The 23449-nt window shown below is 36.9% G+C and overlaps 1 protein-coding gene across 3 annotated transcripts in view; it reads right to left on the bottom strand.

Moving 5' to 3' along the window:
* Positions 1-23449, bottom strand: part of PRIM2 (DNA primase subunit 2) — a 389354-nt gene that overhangs the window by 153464 nt on the left and 212441 nt on the right. The window lies entirely within an intron of this gene.

The raw sequence follows: 23449 nt of genomic DNA, 5'->3' as shown, positions 1-23449 counted from the left end.
TTCAGAAATAGCAAGAATTTGGCTTCTAATTTGGTAAGAGGTAGGCAGATTTCTGGCTGGTTAGTTCAATTCAGTTCAATTTTTTAAAAAAAGACTTATTAAATACCTATTATATACAATACGTTGGAACTAGGTATTAGACATAAAGATAAATCCAAAACCAGTTTTTACCCTCAAGGAGCTTATATGACATTCTACTACAGAGAAGGAAACACATAAAGGCAAGTAAATATGATATCTGAAGTTGACAGCATGACATGAATTCAAAATGAGATTCAACACTGTATGATGGATAGCTAGACTGAAGTCAAAAAGCCTTGGGTTCAAGACCTAACAATGTTAATTATCACAGGTTCATTCCCTCACTATCTAAATTGTATGAGGACAGAGAAAGCACCAACAAAAACAAACAAACAAAATGATTTGAAAGTAGCTAAGGAGACTTAGAGGCAAAGGTGAGAAGAGAAAGCACTTCTAGAGAACAGCCTGCCTGTACTTGGGAGAGGAATGTGACAGAATGCAGAGTTCAAGAAGCAGTAAGTAGGCCCGTTTGGCAGGAATACAGTATGTGAAGGGAAGTAATGTGATCATGTGAAACACGTCTGAAATGGTATAAAGGCTTTAAATGCCAGAATGAATTTTATGTAAGATTTTCTAAGATTAATTTTTAGTAAGATTTATGATGACCAAATACACAGCATGAAACCTAGACCAATGTTATGAATTTTTGTCTTTTTTTTGTTTAACTTAAGAGTTAAATCAATACAAAATTGTTTCCACAAAAGGAAAACAAAACAAACAAAATAGCCTTGGATTTTGACAACTACGTATTCAAAGGAATCTACTAAACTTATTAAAAGTATTTAAAGTAGCATGGTTAAATTTATTCAAAATACTGAACTACAAATCACATTTAAACTACCTAGCTCATTCCCAAACCTCTTTATCCTCTGATTCCCAAAAAGTCTCTCAGACCTTCCTTTTGACCCAAAATTCCCCCAATGAAATGTGGAGCTTTGTTTCCCATGCTACCAAAAGGGAGAGAAATACCTGCCCTTTTTTTTGCCCACTTGAAAAATAAAGAGATTCACTGTAAGAGACAGTGTAGTGTGGTGGAAAAAAATGCTGAATTTGGAGTTCGAGGGAGTGGGTTGAAATCCTGGTACTTCCACTTATTCCCTGGGTGACTGTGGAAGTCACTTATCTTCTCTGGGCCTGTAAATTGATGGATTTGGACTGGATGACCTCTGTGATTTCTTCCAGCTCTAAATCTATAAATAGTCCTGTGACCGCCCATAAACAATACTCTAGAAATTAGCTGTTCCAGGCTTTTTGTTTTCCATGCATAGCCTTGCTGTGTAAAATGTACCTGTTTGCTCATAGCAAGAACTAAAGATCAGATCACCTAGCGCAATCTGGCAGCTTCTGGAGAACCAAGGTATGGGTTCTTTGGCAATGCATCTTCTCCAAAAGATGGTAAAAGCCAAACAGTGTTGGCGAAAGCACAGGATTGTCAAGTGTAAGTTCAGAAGTCAGGATTCTTACCACCCTGCCAATCCAATCCATGATAAGTTGGAAAGCAGCTCTAGAGGAAAGATGCTCTAGCAATAGGATGTTAATCTGTAAAGGCAAAACAAAAGACTACTTCTAAAGAAGCCTGTATCCATCCAGAGAAAATTCCAGAAGCAGGGAACAAACAAGGCTCAGTGATGGTGACACTGGCTGAGGGCAAACCCAGAGAGAACTAGTGTAGGCAAAGTGGAAACTGAAAGCAACATCTGTAAGCACTAGCCTCATGACTAGAAGTAAAGAGGAGTGATAATGGCCAGAATACAGAAGACTCTCATTGCCAGGGCCAGCTGTAGGTCTATCCTCAAAAGCTGATGGAGTACATCAACTAGGAGAAGATGCTAGCCAGGAAGAGTATAAAATAACAAAAAGAACAACAAAAAATAGACCTGAATTGATGCTAGCAAAGAATAGACACACCTTGAGAGCAAGACGACACCAATCCTCCTAAAAGTGGCTGAATCCTTTTTAAGGGCTCAGCATGATAAGATTTTAAAGTTTAGAATGAAAACAATACTGAGAAGCACATTGTGAAAACTCTTTGGGACTTGGATTCATAGATTTTAGGATTTAGATTTAGTAGAGGCCTTAAAGATCATATAGTCCAGGGGTTCTGAGTTCTATAAACTTTAAAAAAAAATTTATAACAAGAATTCTATGTATTTTATTTTATTTTATGTCTTTGGAAACACTGTTCTGAAAAGGGATACATAATCTTCACCAGATTGCCAGAGGTCCATGACACAAAAAGGGTTAAAAACCTCTGTTCTAGTCCAACTTTATCATTTTACAAATGAGAACACTGAGTGCCTGAGATAGTAATGCCAAGCTATATAACAAGATTCCTAAACAAATCACTTTGGGATGGGGGAAATTAAATAAAAGTATTTGTTCTCTTTATATCTATTCTTTACATACTTATTTCTGTCCCTGTCTTTCCTTTTAGAAATTAAAGTCTTGGGGCAGCTAGTTGGTGCAGTGGATAGAGCACCGGCCCTGGAGTCAGGAGTACCTGAGTTCAAATCTGGCTTCAGACACTTAACACTTACTAGCTGTGTGACCCTGGGCAAGTCACTTAATCCCAATTGCCAAGAAAGAAAGAAAGAAAGAAAGAAAGAAAGAAAGAAAGAAAGAAAGAAAGAAAGAAAGAAAGAAAGAAAGAAAGAAAGAAAGAAAGAAAGAAAGAAAGAAAGAAAGAAAGAAAGAAAGAAAGAAAGAAAGAAGGAAGGAAGGAAGGAAGGAAGGAAGGAAGGAAGGAAGGAAGGAAGGAAGGAAGGAAGGAAGGAAGGAAGGAAGGAAGGAAGGAAGGAAGGAAGGAAGGAAGGAAGGAAGGAAGGAAGGAAGGAAGGAAGGAAGGAAGGAAGGAAGGAAGGAAGGAAAGAGAGAGAAGGAAAGAAAGAAAGAAAGAAATTAAAGTCTTTGTGAGTAGGTAGTGTTTCATTCATTGTCTTTCCATCTCCATTGGGGTGGCTAGGTGATGCAGTGGAGAGAGCACTAGCCGTGGAGTCAAGAGGACCTGAGTTCAAATCTCACCTTGGACACTTACTAGCTGTGTGATGCTGGGCAAGCCACTTAACATTGACTGCCTCTAATATCCAGGGCCATCTCCAGTCATCCTGAGATATACCTTGGTAACCTTGCACAGCCCTCCTTCACTTAAATCCAATTTACTGCAAGTCACAATATCACTCTGATATCATGGTCCTCTTCAAGAACAAAGAACAAACAAAAACAAGAATATCCCCAGCACTTGCCACAGTGACTGGCATATAATAGGCACTTAAAAAGGCTTGTTGATGGGTCCTCGCTATTATTATAACAACTTGGATTTGCTTAGATCTTTAAAATTTGTAAAGCTCTTTCCTTATAAAGAGGGATGTGCTAGAGCCTGTTCTAACCAGCTTGTAGGAGCTATTGTTAAACTTTCAATGTGAGCATTTATACTTCAGAAATCAGCAACTGTTAGAAATCTAACCTCGATTTACTGTTTTGTTGACTGTCTAGACTTAAGAAAGTATTAATAATGCAGATTAAAGGTGGCTATGCATTTTTTTTTCTGGAGAGCCTTGTTGTACCCCTCTATTGTAAACACTGCATGAGCTCAGCAGGAATGCCATAGAAGGCTCAGGGAATGAAGTCATCCCCAGAGTAGAGGCCTGGTGACTGTAGGACAATAACTATAAATAACAATGATGATGATAACAGCAATAGCAACAACAGGCTTGCACAGTGCTCTAAGCTTGGCAAAGTGCTTTGCATCCATCTCCTCATTTGAGCCTCACAAAACCTTATAGTAGCAAGCAGTACAAACATTTTTATTTGCATGTAACAGAAAAAGAAATTGAGGAAGACAGAGGGTAAGTGACTTACGCAAAGTAAGAGACAGTGTGTGGCCAAGACAGTATCTAAATCCTAATGCAGAGCTCTTTCTACCATACCATTCTGCAAAAGCAAACTTGTTCAAAGTTATTTAAAATGGGAGTATCTATCACCTGCCTACATGGAGGAAATGGGTAGATAATAAACTTTATTTCAGAACTTGTCAACATAATTTCATACCTGACTTAATTCCTGAAGGACAAAGAGTTAAAAATCACAAGATCACAGATTTAGAACCGGAAGAGACCTTAGAAGTCAACCTTCTCATAGTACAAATGGGAAAACCAAGGCCTAGAGAGGTTAAATGACTTATCCTAAGTTACAAAGGTTAAGTGGAAGGTGCAATGACAGAGTCTGGATTTGAACCCCAGACACTCACTTTAAATCCAGAGGTTTTTTCATAAAGTGGCAATGATAGTGATAGCATAGCACTTTAAGATTATTTACATGTATTTTTGTACCAATGTAGAAGTGAATTGGCCTTAGAGACATGGATTTTCAATTGTACACTCCCAAGAACAAATGAAACCAGTCAAATCTATATTTAGTATGAAGAATTCCAACCTGTCTATTCTAAAAATTAAATCTAGATTAAAGTACAGCAAAAATCATTAGCTTTCCATTCATTTATTCATCCTTCTCTATGATGATATTTTCAACCTAAAAAACTCTACAATACAACCACATATCTCTTTTGTTTAATTTTTTAAAATTTAATACTACATTTGAGAAGCAAGGAAATGCCCTTGAAAAATTAATCAGTCAAGAATGGAGAGAACAGAAAAGACCTGTCACAAGTTACATCTCTGAAGCTGAAAGAGGTTTGAGCAATGTTGTGTGTATATGGTGTTGTTGTTTTTTAATGGGAATAAAACTCGACATGACTTACTGTTTATTTCTTATTATTGCCAAAAGGTCAGATGGGTTGTTAAGATGTCCTCCCAACACACTGAACACATGCTGGAATCGTTATCAATAAACTCTGAAAGCATGAGTGAGTATTGTGTGTGTGTGAGTGTGTGTGTGTCTGTGTGCATGTCTGTCTGTGTGTGTTTGGGTTTTTATAGAGACATGCTGACCTACTGAAAGCTAAAAATAATCTCATTTTAGAAATTAAATTTCCTAGATTTGTCCTGCATTTGGTTCTTCTCTAGTGCAAATTAATAATATTATTAATAATATGTTAGCCCCCTTCTAAATAAAATAACTGTAATAGCTATAAATGTCTCAAAGCTTTCAGTAAAGAGTACAGTTCTGCATAAAGATGTGCTGAATAAATGAATTACTCCTAGTTCCTCTCACCCTAATGATGTGAGTTTATGATCGCATACACCTCTGATACCTTTTCTTGGTTAGTACTATCCCAAATCTATTGCTATACTAAAAGAAAAAAGGAATGGCTTTCTTGAAAGATGGGTTCTTTTATTGACCTTAATAGCAAAGTGAATGGAAAGATGGCCTTAGAGTGAGGAAGATCTTGGTTCAAATCCCATCAGACACTTAGTAGATAGGTGATCTTTGAAATCTTAACATCAGTTTCTTCCTCAATAAAATGAGGATTAGTACTCAATAATATTTAAGATCCCAAGAGTCTCAAATCTAAGATTCTAGCTCTAATTCTACGATTCTTAAAACATAAATAACTATATCCCTTTAACTAGTAGTATGTAAACTCCTTAAGAGCAGGGATTGATCTATTAGGGTTTTTTTATTTGGTGCCCAGTACTTTGTGTCCTCATACACAGTAAACAGTGTCTTCTGAGTTAAACTGAATTGAACTCTCTCTTAAGAAGTACACTATTGGGGGCAGCTAGATGGTACAGTGGATAAAGCCCAGCCCTGGATTCCGGAGGACTCGAGTTCAAATCCAGCCTCAAATACTTAACACTTACTATAGCTGTGTGGCCCTGGGCAAGTCACTTAACCGCAATTGCCTCACCAAAAAAAAAAAAAAAGAAGAAGAAGAAGAAGAAGAAGAAGAAGAAGAAGAAGTACACTATTCTAATAATTCATCCTTCATTTCCCTGTCTGACTACAGATAATAGTTCCAAATTTTTCCATTCGAGTTTTATTCTCCTTATTAAATTATTAGTTCCTTGAGGACAAGGAACCATGGTATTTTTGCCTCTAGATCTCTGGCAGCTAGTTTGATATCTCCTAACATACAATAGACAACTAGTAAATATGTCGGTTTGAATCAGTCAATAAATGTTTATTAAGTATCCATCACTGGGGCAGCTAGGTGGCGCAGTGGATAGAGCACCAGCCCTGGAGTCAGGAGTACCTGAGTTCAAATCCGGCCTCAGACACTTAACACTTACTAGCTGTGTGACCCTGGGCAAGTCACTTAACCCCAATTGCCTCACTTTAAAAAAAAAAAAGTATCCATCATAGGCCTCTGAGTGAAAATTTCCCCCAGTCCTAAGTTTCTTAGTGATTTTGGATTTTACTTTAGTAACAGATAATGCTTTGAGTGATAAGACTAATGGAAAATATGTAAAGATAGACTTTGGTCTACTTCTGTTCCATATATGTAATTTACAAAGCCATTTTTATAGCTTCATTATATTATATAGTATGCTTTAGAAGGTTCACTAGATAATGAGGAATTAAATGTAGGTCTAGTTTGCTTTAACTAGGGACAAGGTGTATAAGAGCTAATAATGTTAGAAACATAGGTTACATAATATTGGTTAAAAATATGTAATCAAATTAAGGTCAACTTACTAAAAATAGATGGAATTAACTATTAAAAATTTTTAAACGTAAAGAATTATTAAAGGTAACACAAAAGTATATGAAAAGTGGTTATTACAAATGATGATGCTATATATGTTGTTAAGGGATGAAATGTATGCTATTAAGGAAGGAAATACATGCTATTTCTTCATATTTGAGGTATATCTGATGCACATATAATGCAAACATTTACCCCTTATGCCTTAAAAAAAAAAGATTATGATGCTGTAAGAATATATATATATATATATATATATATATATATAGATAGACAAATGCCATTATAGCAAACATTGTACTTCTTGATATAGGGCATAAATATTCATGGATCATGAAGCTTGGGGTCTTTGGGTCCTAGACCTGAGACTGCCTTTAATATGAGAAAGGATCCCTCTCTCAATAAACCTATTTTCTTTGTCTTGGAGACTTTGGGTTTTGTTTTGTTTTGTCTAACATCTATTTTCATGACAGGCCATGCACTATACTAAGTGCTAAGGATACAAAGAAAGGCAAAGGGCAGTCCAATAGACTAAAATTTAAATGAAAGTTGTTTTTGGTGATACCAGATTGGTTGATTTATATAATTGTACAACATCTATGTTGAGCAAGGCACAACAACAGGCCATATCCATGACCCAAGTTGAATGTAATACTGTTAAGGCAGTAAGCCTAATAAAAAATTCACAGGTCCACAAAAAAACCTCACAGAAATATAAGATGCTTTTTTCATTGATCATATATCATGTTTAGTTCAAACTTTATAATGCAACTTTCCCTTCTCACACGGAAACCAGTCATAGATACTACATAGAAAGTTAACTGCCATAATTACGATCAGGGAATAAAAAGTGTTACCATCCTAACTACTTTTCCAGGGGAGTTTTCTTTTTTGTTTGGTTGGTTTTTCTCAGGTCACTGAGGGTTAAGTGATTTGCCCAGGGTCACACAGCAAGTCAAGTGTCTGAGCCTGGGTTTGAACTCAGGTCCTCCTGAATCCAGGGCCAGTGCTTTAGCCATTGTGCCACCTAGCTGCCCTCCAGGGGAGTTTTAAAAGATCATTATCTTCATCTTCTTTACTACCATCATCAGTAACATTTATATTGTAGCAGATTTACTGAGGACTTTACATATGTTATCTCATTTGATTCTCATGACAAGTCTATATGCTAAATCCTATTATCTCTATTTTACTAATGAGGAAACTGAATATAAAGAGGTTCAGTGATTTACTCAGTCACACAGCTAGAAATTATCAGAGGCACAATTCTGACTCAGGTCTTTCTGACTACAAGTTCAGCTCTCTAGAACCAGGAAAACATTGTACACAGTATCAACAACATTATGTGTGGATCAACTGTGATAAACTTGATTCTTCTCAACAATACAATGGTCCAAGATAGTTCCAAAGGACTCATAATGGAAAATGCTCTCCAAATCTAGGAAAAAAAAAGAACTGTGGAATCTAGATGCAGATCGATCCATACTATTTCTATTGGTTTTTGTTTGGTTGGTTGTTTGGTTTGTTTTGTGAGGCAATTGGGGTTAAGTGACTTGCTCAGGGTCACACAGCTAGTAAGTATTAAGTGTCTGAGGCCGGATTTGAACTCAGGTACTCCTGACTCCAGGGCCAGTGCTCTATCCACTGTGCCACCTAGCTGCCCCTATTTCTATTGTTTTTTGTTGTTGTTTTTCTTTTTTGTTTTGTTGGGGTTTTGGGGGGGTTTTTTGCGGGGCAGTGGGGGTTAAGTGACTTGCCCAAGGTCACACAGCTAGTAAGTGTCAAGTGTCTGACGCCGGATTTGAACTCAGGAACTCCTGAATCCAGGGCCGGTGCTTTATCCACTGCGCCACCTAGCCGCCCCCTGTTGTTTTTCTTTTTTGAGGTTTTTTCTTTTTTTGCTCTGATTCTTCTCTCATAACATGACTAATGCAGAAATATGTTTAATGTGATTGTACATATATAACCTATATCAGATTACTTGCTGTCTTGGGGAGCGGGGAGGGAGGGAGGGGAGGGAGAGAGAAAAATTTGAAACTAGAAATCTTATAAAAACAAATGTTGAAAACTATTTGTAAATATAACTGGAAATAATAAAATATTTATATAGAAAAAAATGAACTAAAAATTTTTTTTCAAAGTTCAGCTCTCTAAACACTATGCAACTTAGCTGCATAGATTACAGATAAGGATGAAACTCTGTCTGCAAGGACCTAGCCACAGAACATTTTTATATTCATTCTCTCTCTCTCTCTCTCTCTCTCTCTCTAAATGAGGATTTCACATAACACAAATTCAGTTTTCTTTTGTCATTTACAAGAAACTTCAAATATTAGTGTGGTATTTTTATATAATATTCTCCAAGACAGGTCTTTAAAAGAGTGTGCAGTGATAGGGATATATAAAAAGGAGCAATGATAAAACATTTTAAAATACACAGTAGGAAACCAAGAAGAAGTTCAGAAGGGGACTTAAACTGCATAACTTTGACAGTACCATATTGAATTTAATATAAGTTTTTTTTTAAAAACTTCACAATTTCAACTAGAATCTTCTTTTATGTGGGGTTTTTTGTATACTAAAATGTTCATGTTTACTAATGATCCAGTTCATAATTTTTTTAAGAAGATAAAGACAAAAATAGGCATGCTATGATTTCTGGTAGCTGAAATGTAAAACAAGACTAAACAATTATGGGGGAAAGCAAAGGGGAAGCTTCAGGAAACCTTGAAAGACCAATACAAATTAAACAACTAATCTAGGGACATGAAAAACAAAACAAAACCCTAGATTCCTAGGATAATTGCAAAGATCTAATCATCTAGCTGAATCCATCAAAAAGGAAGACAGTAGAAGACAGAATCTGGTTTCATATATAATAAAAAAATAATAAAAGGTACCATTTACATAGCACTTTAAGGTCTGCAGAACATTTTATATGCTATCTCATTTGATCCTTGCAAAAACCATATTAGGTAGGTATTATTATTATTATTACCCTTTTACTGATGAGGAAACTGAGGCTATCTTGGACACATAGCTAATACATGTCTAAGACCATATTTCAACTGGAGTCTTCCTAACTCCAACTCCAACTCCAGCTCGCTCTCACCACCTGGCTGCCTTCGTAAAGTTATAATATATACTATGTAAAAGTATAAAACTTACAGAAAATAAATATAGTTTAAAACTATATAGAACTGTAAATATCAATTTGGCTATTTGGGGCAATACTGAGGTGTCTAAAATGTTATGAAATCATTAATAAATATAAGACTGCCTATATTAGGCAATATTTTGCTTTATAAAGTTATTTTACAATGCTTTCAGTGATCTCTTTTTAATTACAAAGTTAAAATTGAACAGTAGAATCAAAATAAGTGCTATGCTTGCATGCTACCATTTAAATATAAAATGACAAAGCTAACAGTTCTAAAAATTTACATTAATTATGAATAAGGAATGAAAGTGCTTATTACAATTTTGAAAAGGAACCATCCTATCTTTGAATAGTTATTTCTGCCAAAAAGAGAAATTTCTTTATTATATAACCTCATATATAAAATAGATGTTTGTGTGGATATCACCTCTCCTTATATATTGTGAATTCCTGGAAAGAAGGAACAATCTTATTCTTTTTTGTGTCTTCCATAGCACATAAAACAACATTTTCCCTTACATACAATAGACATTCAATTATATGTTCAGTAATTAAGTCCTGAAATATAATAATAATAGCTCAGATTTATGTAGCACCTTAAGGATTGTATAGCACCTTCTTCACTAGTATCTTAAATAATGTATAATTATTTATTTCTAATGTTATAATGTATAATAATATTATAATGTAAAATATTCATTTTTCAGATGTGGAAACTGAGGCTAAGAGAGACAACAGGACTTGCCCAGGACCAGACAACTATTAAGTCAGTTGCCTGAACCAGTGGTCTCTCCCAGCTTCTAGTACAAAAGATGTCCCAAACAAAATATGGGAAGGCATGTATGCGTGCATGTAGTATGAAGAAAGGAAGACCATAAGAACAATGTAAAAAAAGTGAACACAACTATTTTGCTAAAAAATAATAACAGAAAAAGATCCAAGTCATATACATGGGAGGCGGGGGGGGGGGGGGGGGGCGGGGAAGAAGAGTAACAAAAAATGAACAAAATAGGAACAATAAGGTAACTACTATGTTAAAGTCAACACACATCTCTAAGGTAAATGTTAATACATGATAAATATCAGAAACTAACAGGAACATACAATCCTTCACAATCTCTTACATTTTCTTATTGAATTTTACATGTCCATTTTCCATGTTAACTTTTCTTATACATTTCTTTGAAAACTTAAACTTGTCATTGAAAGCTAACATTTTATGTTTAAAAAGAGAAAGAAAAAAGTGACACGGTAGCCAAAAGAACTAAAGTGGGTTAGGCTACATTCATAGAAATAAAATGTTCATAAGAAGGGAAATGTACAGAGTTGTTTTGCATGTTCTCTCTCCCATTAGACTGTGAGAGTTGGGACTGTTTAGTTTTGTTTTATGTTGTTTTTTTAACCTTTCTTTGTGTCCCAATGCACAGTTCCAACAAAGCCTCAGACACTTCCTAGCTGTGTGATCCTGGGAAGTCACTTAACCTCTGTCTTCTGAGCTTCAACTGTAAAATTGTGGGGGGGGGGGGGGGGGGGGGAGAAGAAGAGAAGTGATGTCCTGGAAAATAAATCTAGAAGAGATAATTTGAAAATCATTGGACTATCTGAAAACCATGACCAAAACAAGAGCTTAGACACCATCATCCAAGAGATTGTGAGGGAAAATTGCCCTGATATTCTAGAAGCAGAAGCTAAAATAGAAATTGAAAGAATCCACCAATCACCTCCTGAAAGAGATCCCAAAAGAAAAACCTCCAGGAATATTATAGCCAAATTCCAGAACTCACAGGTCAAGGAGAAAATATTGCAAGGAGCTAGAAAAAAGGAATTCAAATACTGTGGAGCTCCAATAAGGATAAAGCAAGATCTAGCAGCTTCTACATTAAAGGACTGGAGGGCATGGAATATGATATTCCAGAGGGCAAACTGGAACTACAGCCAAAAATCAAATACCCAGCAAAACTAAGCATCATCTTTCAGAGGAAAAAATGGATTTTCAATGAGAAAGAGGACTTTCAGGCATTTGTTATGAAAAGACCTGAACTGAATAGAAAATTTGACTTTCAAATACAAGACCCTGGAGAAGTATAAAAAGGTAAACAGGAAAAAGACTCCATGAGGGATATTAAAAGATCAAACTGTTTATATTCCTACATGGGAAGATAATCCTTTGAACTCATAAGAACTATCTCAGTAAGGAATTCACAGAGGACACAGGTCTGAACTGAATACGAAGGGATGATATCTGTAAAGCATTTATGTTTTGTTCTTTGTGGGGCAGACACGGTGGGGCCAGATTTGGGCATGGGGCCTCCTGGGTCCAGTGCTGATGCACTGTCCACTGTGCCACCTAACTAACCCATGATGACATCTTTAAAATGGGGTTGAGGTATAGGAGAAATAGAACGTTGGCGGGGCGGGGGGGGGGGGGGGGGGCGCCTAGAAGGGGTGAGATGGTCTGGGGAGAGGTTGTTCACATGAGGGAAACAAGAAAAAAGCTTATGGAGGGGAGGGGAAGAGGAGGAAGGAATTGGGGAGTGAGTGAACCTTAATATCATCAGAATTGGCTCAAAGAAGGACTAACATACATACTCAAGTAGGTATAGTAATATATTTTTGCCCTAAGGGAGGGGCAGGACATAATGGGGGGGAGGGGAAGGAGGGAAGGGCAGAATGGGGGAAAGAGCAGTAAAAAGCAAAACGCTTTCGAGTAAGGTGAAGATGTTCTGCATAGCTGCACAAGTATGACATATTGAATTGCTTGATTTTATAGGGAGGGTTGAGGAGGGAGGGAGGAAGAAAATTTAGAACATAGAATTAGCTCAAAGACCTTAAACTCATCAGAGTAGGCTCATGGAAGGAATAACATTCACACCCAGTTGGGAGGAGTAATCTATTTAACTCTACAGGAAAGTATGAGGAGAAGAGGATAAGGAAGGAAGGGTGGAAAAAAAAAAAAGGAGTGCAGAGTAGGGGAGGGGACAATCAGAAGTAAAACACTTTTGAGGAGGAATAGGTTAAAAGAAGATGAAAAATAGAGTAAATATCATGGGAAGGGAATAGGATGGAGGGAAATAGTTATGATGATTGATTATAATGGCAAAACGTATGGTACCTGGGCTAATATGAAGAAAATTCTTTGTCAAGTTTAAGGTACTTTATACAGGTTATGATGAACAGGATACTATCAGAAAAACCTGGAAAGACTTACATGACCTGAAGCAGAGTGAAATGTACTGTATACAAAAAAACAGCAATAGTGTAAGATGATCTGCTGGGAAGTATGTGGTTATTTTCAGTAATGATTCAGTATAACCCTGAAGGACTTATGAAAATGGCAACCCATTTACAGAGAAAGAACTGATAGTATCTGAAAACAGATGGAAACACATTTTTTTAAAAATTTTTTTTCTCTTTGACAATTCCTCAATCTGAAGTTTTGGGTTTTTTTTGACTGTTTACTCTCACAACCTAGCTGATGTGGGAATGTTTTCCATGACGACTCATGTATAACTTATTCTGAAATGCTTGAGTTCTAGTGGGTGGGAGGTGGGAATGGAGGAAGAAGAGAAGTTGGAACACAAATTTTTAAAAAATTGATGTCGCAGCAGCTAGGTGGTGCAGTGGATAGAGCACTGGCCCTGGAGTTAGGAGTACCTGAGTTCAAATCCGGCCTCAGACACTTAACACTTACTAGCTGTGTGACCCTGGGCAAGTCACTTAACCCCAATTGCCTCACTAAAACAAAACAAAACTGATGTTAAAATTTGTTTTTACATATATTTTGGAAAATAAAATTATATATATATATATATATATATATATATATATATATATATATATATATATATATATATAAAATTGATTTTTAAAAATAGCATCTACCTCCTGTGAAGATCAAATAAGATCACAGGAACTACTGAGAGGGAGAGGAAGAGGGAGCTCAGTAGTTCCTGGCACATAATAAGCAATTAATAAATGCTTGTTTCCTTCCTTCCTTCCACACAGTAGGTACTTAATAAATGCTTATTTACTGACCAAATTAACTTACATAATCCTGTTTCCCTAATTTGAAGACAACTGGAATTCTATGATCCACTCCAGACAGACTTTTAGAAAGAACACTGACAACTTGGAACTCATTTAGAAAAGGATGGAAAAAGATGTCAGGGGTACAGAAACCATGACACATAAAAGTGGTTGAGGAAACTGGGAATATTTAACCTAGAAACAAGTCAAAGTGTCATGTACCTATCTTCAAATACCTGAAAAAACTTATGGAAGAAGGATAACTTGTTTTAGCTGGCCTTTGGAAGCAAAACAACAGTGGGTAAAACTTATAGTGACAAAGATTTAGGATTCATGTAAGAAAAAATTCCCTAACAATTAGAACTCTCCAAAAGTCTCTCATCTAAACTGTTCATGAAATGAAATTGCTCTATGAGGCTACTGGACACAGCACCCATAGGCAAGTGTACAAGTAAAGGGCCTGCATCCATGCTTCTATTAATTCCTCATTTTCTCCATGATATTTTTATTCCATATTCTTGATCACAGTGCTCTGCCCTTAATAAATGTTGTTGATCCAATTAGTAGGTGATAGGTTTTCCTGTTACTGGAAATCTTCAAACAGATGGTAGAGAACAAATCTTTAGAAATAGCTGAAAAAGGGATCCCTGCTCAGTTATAGGTTGAACCAGAGGTTCTCTATGCTCCTTCCCAATTCTAAGATCCTATGGTTGTATGACCTGGAAATGCCTGACAAGGCCCCAACATTATCAAGTCAGGTTGTAAGGTGTTAGATCTTTAAGGTAATGAAGCAATCAGATGAGGCTTTAATTTAACCCTTTTCTCCTTTTCTCAAGTTAAATGAATTTCTCTTGAAGTGAAAATCATTAGGAAAAAACCTCTCTGCCACCAGCAGAGGGGCTGAATAGTGTTTTTCAAAACCAGAGGGAAAAGGTGTTGCTAGCCTGCTGCTATTTTATAGCAAAAGGACCACCCCCCCCAAAAAAAAAGCATCAAAGGGGAGGGAAAACATTTTTAATGGGAAGGCAGAGGGAGACACACATGTACAAGAAGTGGGGGAAATACATGAGAAAATACGGTAAATGGTTCTTTGCAGTCGATAGAAATTCTGAAAACAAACGGGCCTCAATCAGTTGAAAATGAAGAACAGGAAGCCTAGCTTCACTTTCAAATAATAAATCCCTTCACTCGGAACTGCTCACCCAATGCTGGCTAAATTAAAACACATAAAAATGACAGGAAAACAATGCTTACTTGGAAAATATTGCTCAATTTTATTCTTTGTGCTTTTACCTTCTCCTGCTCACTTCAGCCTCTCTACAAAATTCAGGAGGAACTGAATAAATGACAATCTACACTAATATTGAAATTGTACCTTAAAAACATCCAAGATGGGCAGTCAGTGAAAAGCTGACCCCTTTTTCCATATGCATCAACATTTTACTACTTGAACAAAGACAACTAAGGACCCTCCAATAAAATGTAAAGAACCCTGGTTTGGAGATCAGAGGACCTGGATTCAAACCTTACCCCTGGCACTTACCACCTGGGTGACCTGAAGCAGATCACTTAACCTCTCTGAGCCTCAGTATAGCCATCACTAAAATGAGAGGGGCTGGAACAGATGGCCTCCAAGTCCCTTCCGGCTCCAAATCTAGGATTCCCCAGATCTACTAATCCCCATGTAATCCTATTAACTGTTCATTCTCCTATTTCTGTGAGGAAAGTGTATATTTATAGTTATGAGATGATTACAGAAGATCAGCATATCAAACTCAAATAGAAAGGGATCCCTGTGGATGACATACTGACTTAGAAAACCACAAATCAACATTATCTATGTTGTACAGTATTTTTATTTGTTTTGTTAAACATTTCCCAATTATATTTTAATCTGGTTCAGCTATACTTAGGAATCTTGTGGACCAACTGGGCCTGGCAGCACAAGTTTGGCATTTCTGGTATAGTGAGTAGATAAAGAGGAGCTCCTTGAGGGCACAGAATAGGCATTTATATAGCACCAACTATGTACCAGACACTGTGCTCAGCAATTTCTATAACTATTATCTCATTTCATTCTCACAACAATCCTAAAATGTAGGCACTATTATTGCCCTCATTTTACAGGAAACTGGCACAAACAGAGGTTAAATGACTTGCCATCAGTCACAAAGCTAGTAAATGTCTGAGGCCAGATGTGAATTCAGGTCTTACTGACTGCAAGCACAGGCCTCTATCCTTGATGTCACTAGCTGCTTCAAACCAAAAAGAATAGGATTCAGGTTCTGCCTCTGATACATACTAAGTGACCCAGGGAAAGTCATTCTGTCTATCAGTGCCCCAAAAAGTTCTCTGAGATTATAAACTACCTAACAGATGTCAATCTGTATTGGTAGAGGGAATTTCCATACTGGGCACTCCCAATGCCAATGAAATCATGGGTCTAATAACATTTTACAGATGATAATGATGTTCTAATTGCAATCAATTATTATGAAAACCTTCAAGAGTACTTAGCAATTCATCACTACTGCCTAAAACAAATGAAGCAAATCACCTAAAACCCCCAAAAGTGTTTCTTCGTAATCTCAATCACAAATTTTCAAATCTATTTGTTTCAATGGACAGTTTATGTTTATGTAAACCAAATGACTTAATGGCATCCACTTCTGCTCCATCTACAAATTACTTCATATCAACAGATCTTGCAGTCGTGAAGGATACAGTTTTTAATGAACAAAGTCTGCTTGCCAGAACCAGAGCTTCTATCACTAGACCCAAGGCAGATGTCAAATAAAATTAACTTTTACAAGCAGCTGCTGTTTTAATTTCATTGATTTGAACAACTGAAAACCGTGTCTTTCCGAACTCCATTTTATTCTATCAGCAACTGATCCCAATTACAAATCTGAACTGTGAGACTCTGCATTATATCCCTCTGGCTTCTGAAAACAAATTTACTCCTCTAGTCCATGCTTCTCACTTCCACGGGCTTGGTCAGATATGTTATCAGTAATATTAATACCTTCCGTATGTACACTTTACCATTGCCAAAGACCTCTCTCATTTGATATTTGTTACACCAGTGGCTTCACCTGCACAATGCCAACTGCATGGAGGCTGCCCTATCAGCTGAGAGTGAACAAGATAGAAGATATGTTAGATATAAAAACCCACCTTGACCTTGTCAAGCAAAAAGCATCGCTTCCATTTGAGCTCTAAACATGCTCAGGTAGTTTAATTTACACAGAATATTAAACAGTGCACAGTTAACAAGATATTTCCAGTTCGGGGGTCTGGATGATGTGAAGGACTGACAGAGCAAATCTGAAAACAGCCGCAGGCTGACTGACATCCATCCCAGTGCCAACTTTTGATCACAAAACAAGTCTATGGTGTGTGGAGCAGCTTGGGATACAAGGGCTAATTCTACCAATGTTCTAAAAGACTTAAAAATGCAAACCAGCTGCTTGCAAAAAAAGCAGGAAATAAGATTGATGTCATGATGAATGGACATGAACCACTGGCTTTTCTTCCAATATGAACAAAACAAAATAAAACAAACCACAGCCTTACTTTTATCCTTACTACCCAATTTCTCAGATTTCAGTTCTGAATTCATGGGTACTATAGTAGAGTGCTTTAATTAGGCTTCACAAAAGAAAGGCCTAGCAAGTGGAACACCAGGTGCTTGACTATTTGACTGCCAAAACTCTCACTCCCATTTCTTGGGCTTCTTACACCCTAAGTGACTGACTGAATCACCAACGGTGCCATCCATTTAGGCCTATTCATAAACTCAGGGCAAAGGAGGGCAATCCCTAAGGAGGTCAGAGTCGGTGGGATCAGCCTTTTCTAGTCAAAAGAACTGTCCCCCAGGATGCTATTAATTTATTAATACTTAATTAATTCCATCAATGCCACAAATTCAGACTACCCTCAATTCATTTTCTCTCCTTGCCCAAGTATCATCCTGTCTTCCACTTCTCAGGAAAAGAACAGAGCAATTTTTAAAAACTATAAATACATACAACTTTATAAGTTCTCTACAAACAAGTTGTTATTGTTGTTCAGTCATTTTTTAGTTGTGTCCAACTTTTAGTGACTCCATTTAGGATATTAAAATGGTTTGCCATTTCCTTCTCCAGCTCATTTTACAGAGGAAGAAAGAGGCAAACAGGATTTAAGTGACTTACCCAGGGTCACACAGCTAGGAAGTGTCTGAGGTCAGATTTGAACTCTGGAAGATTCCTTCCAGATTTACGTCCACACCCAGCACTCTATCCACTGTGCCACCTAACTGCCCCTAAAGATATGTTACCATAATATATTATGTTCAGGTTTTCCTCTTCTGTTAGATTGGCTGTATCATTTTTCTCACATAGTATGTCATCTAAAACAAGAATCACAACTAATTAAGACAGTTTATGGAATAGTTTATCGCAATCTGAATTTCAGTTGAGATTTCTTAGTACCAAATAAAGACAAGTTGCACAACTGTCAATTTTTCATGATAACCCCATTTCCTTATCATAAGTTCCCTAAACCAATTAAATGACTTAAATTCAGGAGAATCTGGTTTAAAATCCTGTTTCAGAAACTTAATATCAATATGACTGTAGACAAGTCACATAGCCTTTTTGTGCCTCAGTTTCCTCATTTGAATAAAAGGCATTGGAATCAATAGCCTTTAAGTTTCCGTCTCACTTAAAATATGTTCGAACCTATGCCAAATCGAAGACTGAGCATGCTCCTCTCCAAAAAACTCTACACATGTCAAAGATCTACAATTCCAACTATGTGCTAACCATCACCCATCTATTCAGACTGCAATTGCAATATAACTCAACAAATGTTCTGTAATAATTACAGTCCCCAAAATGATCATCATTCCAAGGGGGAACTGAGAGATAGGCTAGTCCTAGGACAATAGACATACACTCTATCACCAATTCTGCAACTCAGAAGTGGTCAGAGATTGTGTTCTGTGAGATTAAAATTGGATATTAGATCATAAATCTCCCCTACTTAACCTTTCCCTTAATTTATCTCCCAGACTAGTAAATGGAAGAAAGCTTCTGGTTTTCTAGATAGAGCCTTTATTGTATGGTAGTCACAAGGTGATGTTGATTAGAAGGATAGGAAAGTAGAAATACAATATAAATCGTCTTAAGTCTAGGCTTAGTCTATATTCTGTATAAAACTCACCAAAACCCAAGGCCACTTTTGGGGAGAGAGACCGAGTCAAGCGCGTGCTGTTAACCGAGAGCCGGGTCGAGTCAAACTCCAGTCCGCGTCTGTCTGTGCAGCGCAGCCAGGAGACCAGCGGAGCAGGAAAAAGCTCCCACTTCCGTTCTCTCCTTGCCTTTTAAGCTCGCACCCCGGAAGTCAGAAGTCGAGTGCTCAGCAGGCAATGCTGTTGGTCTCCTCCCCAAAAGGGTGCTCCTAAAAAAACCCAAAAACTGGCGTCTCTCCATTATCTAACCAACTGTTAAAACTTTTTACCACATTCCCCCCTTTTGTTCCTCAAGAGTTCCATTGGCACAGTCTGAAAATCCAGGGTCACCTCACCACAAGGAAGAGGCAGAGGGCTTTGGTTATTACTGAAAAATCATTTTGAATTTTCTAAATATAACTTTTTAAAGTATACACACAAGTTTAAAAATATCTTATCCAAAGTTGTTCCCAAAGAATTTTTTTTAATCCCATATCCCTTAATTTATATTTGTTGATTTATAAATTCCCTGAATCAAACATACTTATCTAGGTTTCCCAGTACTCTGATGCTCTTTACAGCTGTAGTATGATGCTTAAACAGAATGTCATCATGTGGAAATTTCTCATAAAGCTTTCTAAATATGCACATAAATTCTTCTATGTTCACTGGAGCTGCCAACTGTATATGTAGCCTTCTAGTAAATGTTTAAAAGGCTGTCCAGACAGAATCTTGGCCTTCTATATTCCTGCTGCTTATCTCTTCTAAAATTAGCATTGTCCATGATTCCCTCTAACTTCTTGCTGCATCTATTTCACATAACAAATAGGCATATGGACAACCATATTATCTGCTTTTTTTTCTTTTAAAAAAAAAAAAAAACCTCCCATAGACCCTAACTTGCAATCTTGGAAAAATCCAAAATAAACCTAATTCATTCTCCAAGAGGATCATCACTCCTACATAATGCTGCTGACTATTAATCTGTAACAAAATAAGGTCTTCACCAAATATTGTGAAATAAATTGCTGAAGATTCTGCAATTCAATTTAAATTGCCAAAGTGAAAGCAGTACATTTGAAAGCATATGAAAAATTCACATGTAGGAAAAATATATTTTCTTTGTCCTGTGAGCAGTTCTTATAAAACTGGAAATTAGTACATTGAACTCACTAAGACTTTTGTTTTGACTCCCATCTTTGTGCCTTTTCACAAGCTGTTCCTCATGCGCGATGCATCGCCACCACCACCCATCATTGTTATTGACAGCATCTATATAGTGTTTTAAGGTTCACAAAATGCTTTACAAATATTATCTCATTTTATCCTCACAGCAACCCTAGGAGGTGGGTACTGTTATTATCCTATTTTACAGATGAGAAAACTAAGGTAGGCAGAGGTTGTGATTTACTTGGCATCACCTAGCCAGTATCTGAAGTCAAATTTGAACTCAGGTCTTTCTGATTCCACTTCCAGCATTCTAGCCACTGTGCCACCTAGATGTCACCTAGAATATTTGACATCCTCAATTTTTAGTCACTTTCAGTTTTACTCATGTGCTTTATTTTTACATTACATATATCTACAGATTACTCCTTCATGAGATATCTCTTATAACAAGGTCAAACAGTTAAGTAAAACTAATAATACAGTGATCCCATCAACATGCAAAATTTCACCTCTATATCATCCTTCACTTCTCTATTTTTAAAAAATGAACAGAAATTGATTTTTCTCTTGTCCTCCTAACTCATTGAAAAAAGAAACCATTTAAAAAAAAACAAATGGATGAAAGGCGGGGCAGCTAGGTGTCACAGTGGATAAAGTACCAGCCATGGATTCAGGAGAACCTGAGTTCAAATCCAGCCTCAGACACTTGACATTTACAAGCTGTGTGACCCTGGGCAAGTCACTTAACCCTCACTGCCCCTCAAAAAAAGAAGAAAAAAGAAAAGGAAGAAAAAGAAAGAAAAAAAGAAACAAATTTCTTGTTTTTAAAAAATGCATAGTCAACCAAAACAAATTCCCCCAGTAGTTGTTTATGTATGTATGTATGTCTCATTCTATACCCAGAATTCATCTCCTCTCTGCAACATTAATCCTCTGGAATCATGAATGATCATTGTACTGATCACAGTTCTCACACCTTTCAAAAACCTTTGTCTTTAGATTGCTATAGGGGCAGCTAGGTGGCACAATGGATAGAGCACCAGCCCTAGAATCAGGAGTACCTAAGTTCAAATCTGGCATCAGACACTTAACATACACTTACTAGCTGTGTGACCCTGGGCAAGTCACTTAACCCCAATTGCCTCACTTAAAAAAAAGATTGCTATTGCCATCATTATCAGTTGTTCTCTCCTCTTGGAATCCTTCATTTCTTTTACTGGCTCTATTCGACTCCTACCTGCCCCATAAGGACTTTACTGACTTCCCCTAGTTATTAGTATCCCCCACCTGTAGTACTGAAGCACTTGAAATATTTGTTTTGTTGTTGTTTAGCTGTTTTCAGTCATGTCCAACTCTTCATGACCCCTTTGGGGGTTTTCTTGGCAGAGATACTCTTTTTAGAGATGAGGAAACTGAGGTAAATAGGGTTAAGTGACTTGCTCAGGGTCACACAACTAGATTTTAGCTTAGGAAGATGAGTCTACTGATTTCAGGCCAGCACTCTATCCACATGCCACCGAACTGCCCAACTTCATACTTACAGTTGCTTATCTGTATATGTGTTGTTTCCCCCAGCCTTAGAATTTAAACTCCTCGAAGGCATAGACTCTTTTCCTTTGAAATAGGTATCCCCAGCACCTAGCACATGTGATATGTTGTATGTAGCAGATGCTCAAAAAATCTTTGTTGCGTTGAATTAAATTGAATTGGGGGTGGGGACATTCTCCTCCCAAAACCCACAGCCATTATTTTTCAGAACAGAAAACAATTCTTTAGGGGAGGAAAGAGTGCAATACTTGAAGACATTAAGAGAAAATGACTAATCAATTAGTCGGGATGTATAAGGATTTCCATTCACAACTGAACTCTCAAGCCACGGATTCACATCTATAATACCAGGATGGTGCTAACAGTTACAAATAGCATTTTTTTAAGTTTGCAAATCACTTTACACCTGCCATTTCATTTGATCCTCACAATTCCATGTGATATGTGTTATTATTATTATTATTATTCCTATTTTATAAATGAAAAAACTGAGGCTTAAAGGGCATAAGTGACTTGCTCAGTCACAAAGCTTATTATTAAAGACAGGATTTGAACTCACATCTTCCTGTCTGTCTTCAAAGACAACACTCTATATATTACTCCATCTAGTTGGTGCATAACACACTTCTAATGTGTATGCCCACACATGCTTTTAGGAGGCATTCATTCACGTAGTTCTGCTATTTTCCTGTCCTCTGAGACTTAATTCTCCCTGTTGCCTCACAGTACTATGATTCTTTCCTCAATGGAAGACTGCTTTTGTGGATACAGGAAATGGTTTTTAGTTAAGTGTGAAGCAGCACATTATGTCTCCACATCTGACTCACAGTTTATTTCTCCATCCTGAGATGATCATTATACAGTACTATTTTTGCATTCACTCTGTTTAGCCGAAGCTTATGATACCCTATCTATTCACAAATAGCATCTGCCCCTTTTTCCCCTTAGAAAAGTTAGCCTATTTTATCATTTTCTTCTATTTAATTTCTTTTTCAGTTCCTCCAAAATGAGCTTTTTAAATCGATGTTTGATTGGTTTTTAACTACATCCCGAAGAGTATTTATATGCCTTTTCTGTTCACATTTAAGTCTTGAACAAGAAAGGAAAATAATTGGCATTAATACAACACATCCAGGAATCATTAAAGAAGCACACTGTCCTCTCTCCCAAAATTCACATACTTAACCAATCTCAATGTGGACCCAAGTATTCTCTTTTAACATCTGACTACCTACATGACCCCGAGCAAATCACTCAATCTGCCTGCCTCAGTTTCCTCAACTGTAAAAAGGGGATAATAGCATCTACTTCACAGGATTGCTGTGATGATCAAATGAGATGTTTGTAAGGCACTTAGCATGGTGCCCAGCATATAGTAGGCACTTAATAAATGCTTGTTCCCTTCTCTCTAACATCTCAAACTAGATGTCCCATAGAATTCTTAATTAAACTCAACATGTCCAAAACTGAACTCATTATCTTTCCACAAAAAAAAAATTTTCTCTCTCTCTCTCTGACTTACTTATTATTGTTCAAAGCACTACCATCTTCCCAATCACCTAGGCTTGAAATCTAGGTGTCATCCTCTACTACTCATTCTCTCTGAACCATCATCTCCAATCTGTTGGCAAGACCTGTTTTTTCT

This window comes from Dromiciops gliroides, chromosome 4, assembly GCF_019393635.1.
Source record: "Dromiciops gliroides isolate mDroGli1 chromosome 4, mDroGli1.pri, whole genome shotgun sequence".
NCBI classification, from domain to species: Eukaryota; Metazoa; Chordata; class Mammalia; order Microbiotheria; family Microbiotheriidae; genus Dromiciops; species Dromiciops gliroides.
This window is presented reverse-complemented; position numbering and strand designations above follow the sequence as displayed.